This window comes from Dermochelys coriacea, chromosome 8 (assembly GCF_009764565.3).
Source record: "Dermochelys coriacea isolate rDerCor1 chromosome 8, rDerCor1.pri.v4, whole genome shotgun sequence".
Lineage (NCBI taxonomy): Eukaryota > Metazoa > Chordata > Testudines > Dermochelyidae > Dermochelys > Dermochelys coriacea.
In genome coordinates this window covers 20,107,140-20,115,253 of record NC_050075.1, presented here as the reverse complement: position 1 = coordinate 20,115,253, position 8,114 = coordinate 20,107,140, and the positions used below count along the sequence as shown (strand labels likewise).

General features: G+C 43.0%; 1 long non-coding RNA gene across 1 annotated transcript in view; it reads left to right on the top strand.

Annotated features, from left to right (window-relative positions):
• Nucleotides 1–1,333: 1,333 nt before the first annotated feature.
• Nucleotides 1,334–8,114, top strand: part of LOC122455569 — an 84,753-nt gene continuing 77,972 nt past the window's right edge. Inside the window, exon 1 of the long non-coding RNA XR_006273851.1 lies at nucleotides 1,334–1,976. This is a non-coding gene — a long non-coding RNA (uncharacterized LOC122455569). The remainder of the gene's footprint in view (nucleotides 1,977–8,114) is intronic.

The window sequence follows — 8,114 nt, the reverse complement described above, 5'->3', positions numbered from 1 at the left end:
ATGGTCTCCTCCTGTCCACGCCATGCTCTAATTTTTAAGGTTCTATGACAAGGACAATATGTAACCCACACATCTCCTGGGTGTGGTGTTCTGTCCCACCCAGTGGCACCGAGATCACTTAGAGAGAGATTAATGAGTCTGCTCAACAGTCTTAGTTAAAGGCCATAAGGCTTTTAGCTCGTGAAGTAGAGGCTCATGCACTAAGTTGCAGAGGCGCCAGGTTCAATTCCACCCACCAGTGACTGGGGTCTGTGGGCATTACAAATAGGAAGTGCTAAGAATCTGGAGTCCTATGTTGCCTAAATCAGTAACCCACAGTTCTCCCCGCCCCACAAAAAAACTCAACCTGGGCCATTAGAGAAACCTGTGTAAACAACCCTGCTAGCCCTATGAAAGACTTTGGGTGATATGATTGACAATCCCTACCCAAGAGTATTTAAATATGCCTGCCTTCTTCTGCACACAATAAAACAACTGCAAGATAGCTCCTTGAGACAAAGAGGGTGAACTTGGGTAGCTGGTGAAGAAGGAGGGGAGAGAGAGAGAGAGAGAGAGAGAGAGAGGAAGCAATTGAAAAACAAGCAGAACCTGTCTACTGAGTATTCCAGTTCAACAAAACAAATGGTCTCTTTACTGTGCCTACTTAGAAACAATTACACACAAACCTTTACTGCTACAAAGCCGGAAATGCTGCTGTTATAGGTAAACCTTGGGTGGTTAATGCTGTATTGATTCTGGAAGTGCATATGTGTGCATGTGGCAGTCCCAAGTCAGGAATAAATATACTGAATGTCATAGTTCTACAATGCAAACGAATAGCCTGATACACTGGGTGCAGGCCTATCTGGCTGCTGTTTGTATTTTATGGTGCTGTTTTTGTTCCACTTTCAGTGCCTTGAGGTGCCAACTTTCAGATCTGAGAACTTAAATCAGGATGCCCAAGTCCACATTTGGGTTCCTAAATGACATTTCTGTAGGGCTAGATCTGCCCTTGTATTAAGGCAGATGTGCACCGCTTCACCAGCACTAAGATGCCCCAGAGCTGGCTCCCCAGCCTCTGGATGCTCTCCCCAGCGTAGAATCATTGCAGTGGCTCCTGTGTGAGTGCAGGGGGCGTGGCTGGTGTTCCCCCACTTGCCATTATGGCTGTGTCCCTGTTACCCTTGGGGATACTGACAAAAGCATAAGTAAGAGCAGCCTGACAGAGGTTCTTTGGCTACATGAGCCCTGTGGCTTGAAGCCCTAGAGAGTAAGGAGCTCCTAGTGACACCTGTTGGTGCACAGGGAGAAGAGCAGCACAGAGCTGCTTGAGAACTTAGATGGACAGGGGCCTGTAGGGAAGGGAGCTGTCTGTTGCCATCTGTTATTGGGCAAGTGGAAATGGCTGAACGGGCCAGGCCTCATTTGCATATCTGTGATGTGACTGTTTGGGGGAATTCTGGTGAAAATTCAGTTAAGTTTTAAGTTTGGGAGCAGTAAAACGTTATCATCCCTACTGGGTAATGAAAGGATAAAAGAACTGCACCTGAGACGCCCGGGGTGAGGGGTCACTCTGAGCAAAACTGCAGTCTGGCGCAGATGGGTAGAGAAGCCTGTGCAAAGCTAGAAAGAGGTAAAAAGTGGTGATTGTTGGTTGTAGATTCTATAGCCGAGAATGTTGCTAAAAGGCAGATATGCTATTAATTTCTTTTTGAAGACTCAGGGAAGTATGGTAGTAGATGGAGTGAAGTGATATACAATAAAGAGAGAGTTTCAAGCTGAGTAACATTGCTGAGGTGGTTTGGGCTGAAGCAGTAGCAGCTGCCTAGCTTGAGGGACTCTGGTGAAGGCCTCCCTTACCAACAGGACCAGCAATGAAATCGCTTGAGCTGGATCAGGTGATAAGAGCTCCTGGAGCAAGTTAAGCAGCACTTCCCTTAGGGGCTGGAGATGGACCTGCCTGAAGTTTGGACTCCGTCAACCCTGGACAACACACTGTGAGTGGCGAGTAGGGGTGGAAGAAGTGGCTAATGTGAGAATGCATTGCTTCAGTAGCCACTCACAGAGAGGGGTGGAAGTGAAGATTATTGACAAGACACCCTGAGGGGTAGGAGGGAGTCTTCTCTAATAGATATTGTTGGTTTATTAATTGCTGGTTTTCCCAAGTTTATTCTGTGCCTTCTCCCTCCCCTCCCCACCCCAAGACGTTATTTGTTTTGGACTCTGTGCTTGTGAGGGGGAAGTACTGCCTATCAAGTGTGTGTAGGAGAGGTTTCTGGATGAGACACAAGCTGGTGGTGTTTTCAGAAGGAACCCCTAGATAATTGAACCTGGCACTTTTTGCTACTGACAACAGGTGGCAGAGGGGTTATACATTCATTATCTTTCACAAATGGGTTTGCTGTTTGAGCTCCCTAACCTAGTATGAATTCATGAATCAAAAAATATGAATTAGTGATGGGAAGAAACTCGTGTGTGATAGATCAAGTGTGACTGGCGAAGGTGATGCCTGTTATCTGATTATCAAACCTGCAAATGTGAACAAAGTCTTCCTCAAAACCCTTCTAAATTTTGCAAAGTTCCTTGATTGGAAAATAATATTGATATTTAACTAGAAAATTTTTGATTGCTTAATGTCAGTTGCACCTTTTCTTCTACTGTATAAAATGTAATGAATAAGGAAAGTTTCTGCAGGACTTAGGAATGCATTTAAAACAAGTCAATTTACTGTCTGGTGTGCATTTAAAACCAGAAGGAAAAGCAAAATCTTCAATTATGTTACTATTGTATCAGGGCTGCCCTTTTATGTTGGATGTATCTGCTGTGGGTATTCCTGTTGTTTTCTGTAGTGAGAGTCTATCCATAATAACTTGTATAGGGACTAAGCAAAAACAGCCTCATTACTCGCAGAGAGAGCCTTTTGCAGCATATAATCGAGTAGAAGGATGGGGAAAGTTTGATCTTGTTGTTAAAGTGCTGGATGGGGATTCATGATTCTTTGTGTATGTAACATATTTTGTGTCGGGGATATACATGTTGTGTGAATAAAAGGTATCATAGTAACTTCAGTGACACATTCTGATGCCCCATGCTTTACTGTGGTCTGATGAAGAAAGGACATCTGGGATGGAAAGGGAAACGTAAATGAAAGGTGACCCTCTGAGGGAGCATTGCTTATTTCCAGGGGGCTGCAGGACATATGCAGCAATGTGCCAATATGATCTCCATGAACCTAGTCAGTTGCAATGAATGTGGGGAAAGGGGCATGTGCAGTGTCTTTCTCGGTGTTATTTTTACTGCAGCATCTATAGCGTATTGCCTGGAGGGTGCTAGTGCGTGATATAAAGTTTCAGTTTGAATTCTCATCTCTGGACTGTTTGAAAGCCATTACATTCAGGTTCCACTAGAAAGAAGAGCATTGTAATTGAGATGAAATGGTCCTTTTTTCTGTTTACAGCATGTGTTCATTTGCCCAGGCAGAAACCATTTCCACTCTGCTTTCCACTTGTTTCTAAGGTCTGTTCTTTATTTTCTTTTTCTGTTTTGGTGTTTTGTAATAACACAAGTAGCTCAAGGCAAATAACATGTTTCAAAAGCAAATAGACATCCAGCCAGTTGCGGATTCCTTCAGAGATATGGAAATGAGGAAGCAAAAGCCTGGACTCTGTGGAGAAAACAAAGCCCTTCCACCTCTGGGAAAATGATCCTGAGAGGTGCTGAGCACCCTTACCTGGAAGGGGAGCATGCTTGTCCGCTTGCATAGGACCAGATGGAGCTATCCTAATTATACCAGCTGAGGATCTGGCCTATAATGTGCTCTGTGCCAAGACCTCACTCAGTACTGGACCTACAACCCAGCCTAATGTTTATTTTCAGTACCTTGATTATGACACGTAGGCTGCATTCTAAGTTCCACGCAGGTTACCTTTTATTAACCATCAAATCAAACAGGATTTTTCTAGGTCCTTTTCCATATGTTTGCACTGGCCCACCTAGTTGGCTAGAGGTCCTGGAGTTCCAACTCTACTCCCACCTTAGGATAAAAAGGGAGGGGATGGAGGTTATGCTCTCATTGGGGGAGCTCTCCTCCAAAGAAGCCATCTCTCTCTTGGATTCTATGTTTCTGGGAATATCACCTGCAGGAGGAGGAGTTACAAAACCCATCTTCCTAATAAATGGGCCATTTCTTTTTATTTGACCACTTAGAATTTCACCCCCAGTTTAAATCCAGTTTTGGTTGGAAAAAGACTTAGTGACGTTCACTAAAGCTTTTGTGGCAACTATAAAGACAATGTATTGTTAACAAACCTCCATGTTCACTGCTCAGGTTGTGTGTTACTGTGAGATAACAGGAGATGTATAGGCATTATTGGATTAATTATCAGTTGACTGGATCTGTTCTATAAAAAGCACCAGCTACTATATAACCTAAAATGGCTGTGAGCATCTGCTGATAAATGGCTCTATTCAGAAATAAGAGGATGTTAGTGTCTGATCCCCTTAATGCAGGGCACACCAAGGCTATCAAACTTCTCCAAAAGTAATCCTACCTTGAGACTGCTGTAATGGAAAATTAGGACTGGTGAGGCATATAGAAGGGAATGGAGCTCTGGTGCCCAATGCTCTAAGAAACAACACCCATTACACAGGCGATCAGCTGGTATTGTTCTCGTTTTTGCAATTTAAATTTGACCTGGCAATTTCTAGGAGGGTTGAAAACCAAGCCATTCAGATCAGCTGTTTGCTGTCTCATGTTCCATGTGGAATTAGCACAAAGTTTTCTGAGATGAACAGATACAGCTACTGTGTTTCTCTACAACTAGTTTGGGAAGGATGTTCATTTGACACTCTGTATAATCCCATTTACAGGCCTGCTCAAATTGATTTACCTTCATGTGCAAGGCTGCAAGGAGAACTTGGGCAGGGTTTAGCCCTGCACCAATGGCACCTTTGTGGTGCAGAAAAAAAATCCTCCTGGCTTTAAAGCTTGTAATCTCTCAGCCTTACTGGGTCTGGAAATGGGTGGCTAGATTTTCAAAAGAGGTCAGCATCCACTAATGGGGCCAGGTTCTAAATGGGAGCTGAGCTCTTTTGAAAATCAAGCCCAGTAGCTTTATCCCAAGAATATTCTCAGCTTCCCTATGGAACACACAGTGTTCCCTCCTAACCTTGGAAGGGCCCAAAATCATGGTCTTTTGTCAGGGGGTGAAGTCCTGGCCCCACTGAACTTTGTGACAAAACTCCTATTGACTTCAGCGTGGCCACCATTTCACTCATGATGTCTTTAGAATAGAGGGTTTTTTAAAAAAAATCTTTGTTAGATGTCTCAATGGCTCCTTCTGAGCCCTGTGTGACTGTGCTTGTGGTAACTAAGAAATCTGGCTTTACAGATGCAGGGATAAACATAAATAATACCAAGAATATTTTTAACTCTCTAAAACATTTTTCAAATTTGTTTTTCTGTAACATAGGTAGTATATCCAAGATACATGATGGAGTAAGGTGGTATAAAGGTATTATCAGCCTGAGTTTTGAATAACTCCCTTCTCACCAGTACTGAGAAATACACATATTCCCAATTCATGGTGATAAACTTTTGTACCATCTTGCATTCCATACCTATTTGTCTCTCCCACCACATCTATAGTGATCTATATCACACAGGCATAATAATGGAGGATCTGGCCCTATATGTTTTAATAATTCACATCACTAAGTTTTGTTTTTTACCTTGACACTGCATTCTTCTAGTCACCTGCAGGTTTTCCAAATTATGATGTAAACTCTGAACAGTTGCTTCACTAGATTGTAGTAAGAGCTATTATTTTAATGATACTGTATTGTATTTCTTTCTTGGAGAGAACAGGAACTGTTTATGCCGGTTATAACTCTTTCTAATAGTCTTGTCCATTTTCAGCAATTTTCCCACTCCAGCAGTTGAGCAAACAGAAAGAAAATTATCTAATTTAGTGAGGCATAGAATAAAGAGTAACTGTATTTCTAGTGTCCATTCATATATTTTTTGCCGCCAGTATCGATATTTTGTCCACATATCAATGAGAGATACCGGAATGGACATTTTTATCCCAGGCCAATTATACTAATGTTTAAATTTAAATCTGTGATGCTCTAAAGATTAGAGTGGATCTTGGTTATTTAAAGAAACATTGATGAGGCCTGAAAAATGATCTTGTTTCCCCAATCTTGTATCTGTTTGCTAAGTTCATGTGATTTTTTGAGTCCAGCGAACCAAGTTTCATCCCTGAGGGAAAATAATCCCAGTTCAAGTAGCCAAGCATTCATGAACAGTCCTAAAATAACAAAACTGGATGCAGCTTAGCTTTCACAAGTACTGCTGTAATAACTGAGAGATGGAAGAAACCTTTGGGTAAGAAGCTTCATTTCCAGTCTGAAGCTTCCTAAAGATCAATATGAAGTGTGTGTGTGTGGGGGGGGGGGGTAGGATTTTAAAATTGAGGAAGCTACTTTGACAGTATCCTTTTCACATCACTTTTTCCAAGTTCAGAAAAGTTGAACACTTCCACCCATCCCCAAAGGGGTTTAGAAATGAGTGAAAGATTTTTTGTTGTTGCTTTTGTTCTTAGTTTTTGTGCCACACGACTGATAAGACTTAATGTCTTCCAGCTGTTAATCAAAATGATATACAGGATATTAAAGATCATTTGTGCTGCTGTTAACTACAGGAGGCTCCAAATGCACTTGGACTGCTGTCTTTTCCAATTAGACTCAAGAGAAACTATATGCATACAGTATTTCTATCCCAGCATAGCCAACTGATTCAGTGGGTCACAAGGGTTATGGAGGAAGGAAACCCATTCCATTGAGCTCTGTGCTGTGACTCTGGTGCAGCAGAGAACTAGAAAAGGCAGCCATGCTGTATCTTTTGCCCTCTTCGCTGTCAATTCTTGCCAAAGAAAGCAAGGGGTTTCCTGTCCAAGACTGGCTCTGCCTTTGAGGCTGACAAAGAAGTTGGCTTCATGGAATATCAGGGTTGGAGGGGACCTCAGGAGGTCATCTAGTCCAACCCCCTGCTCAAAGCAGGACCAATCCCCAAGTTTTGCCCCAGATCCCTAAATGGCCCCCTGAAGGATTGAACTCAAAATCCTGGGTTTAGCAGGCCAATGCGCAAACCACTGAGCTATCCCTCCCCCCCAAGTGGCCTTGTCTCTGGAGGTGCTATTGTAGCCCATTCATAATTGATGGACTCACCCCATGGAAAAGCTATGGGGGTGCTGCAACACACGCTGCAGTAAAATGGCCAGAGGAGTTGAAACTTAAAGGAGAGAAGAGGAAGTGTGCCACAACTCGCATCTAATCTTCCAAATCGCTCACATGAAGTTGAAAGGTTTGTTGCATACATAAAGGGACAAAATATATCCATAACGTACAGCTGTGGAGACACACACTCAGAACCCACCCCAGGAAATGAAAACATTATTATATGATGGTAGCAGCTAGAGACCCTGACTCAGTGATGCTGGAACAATTTATATAGTGGGGGTGCTGAGAGCCTTTGAACCAAACTGTAAACCTGTATATGATGGAAAACCACTGCTGCATCCCCAGCACCCACAGTTCCAGCACCTATGCGTGACTCAGATCATATACTCATAGCGCTAAAAACACCCCCACCACACACAGCGACTGACCGAAAGGGCTTACAGTCTTAATAGACAAAGGAAGTCCTATTAGAACCATTTTAAGATGGGGATCTGAGACACAGAGAGGTTAAGTGACATGTGCAAAGTTATATAGAAAGTCTATAGCAAAGTCATGAACTGAACCCCAATCTCTACAGTTCCAGACTAGTGCCTTAGCCACAAGACCATCCTACTCCTCCATGCTATAGTCAAACACCAGCACTGCACGTGCTATATCCTGTACTCAATACAACACAGTTGTGTGGAAGCTCAATAAGGATGTTAAGTAAAGCGCTCAAAAACCAGGAAGTGCCCAAGATAAGATCACGCACAGTCCCAACTTTGCCCTCTACTTACTGCCTATGCAGAACAATACAACCTTTGATAGCATTCTATTTCCCCCCTCGCTATCTCATTCAGTGTGCAGGCTAGATGGTGCACAGTACATGAGGTAGCTGGTCAAAATTTAGGGCT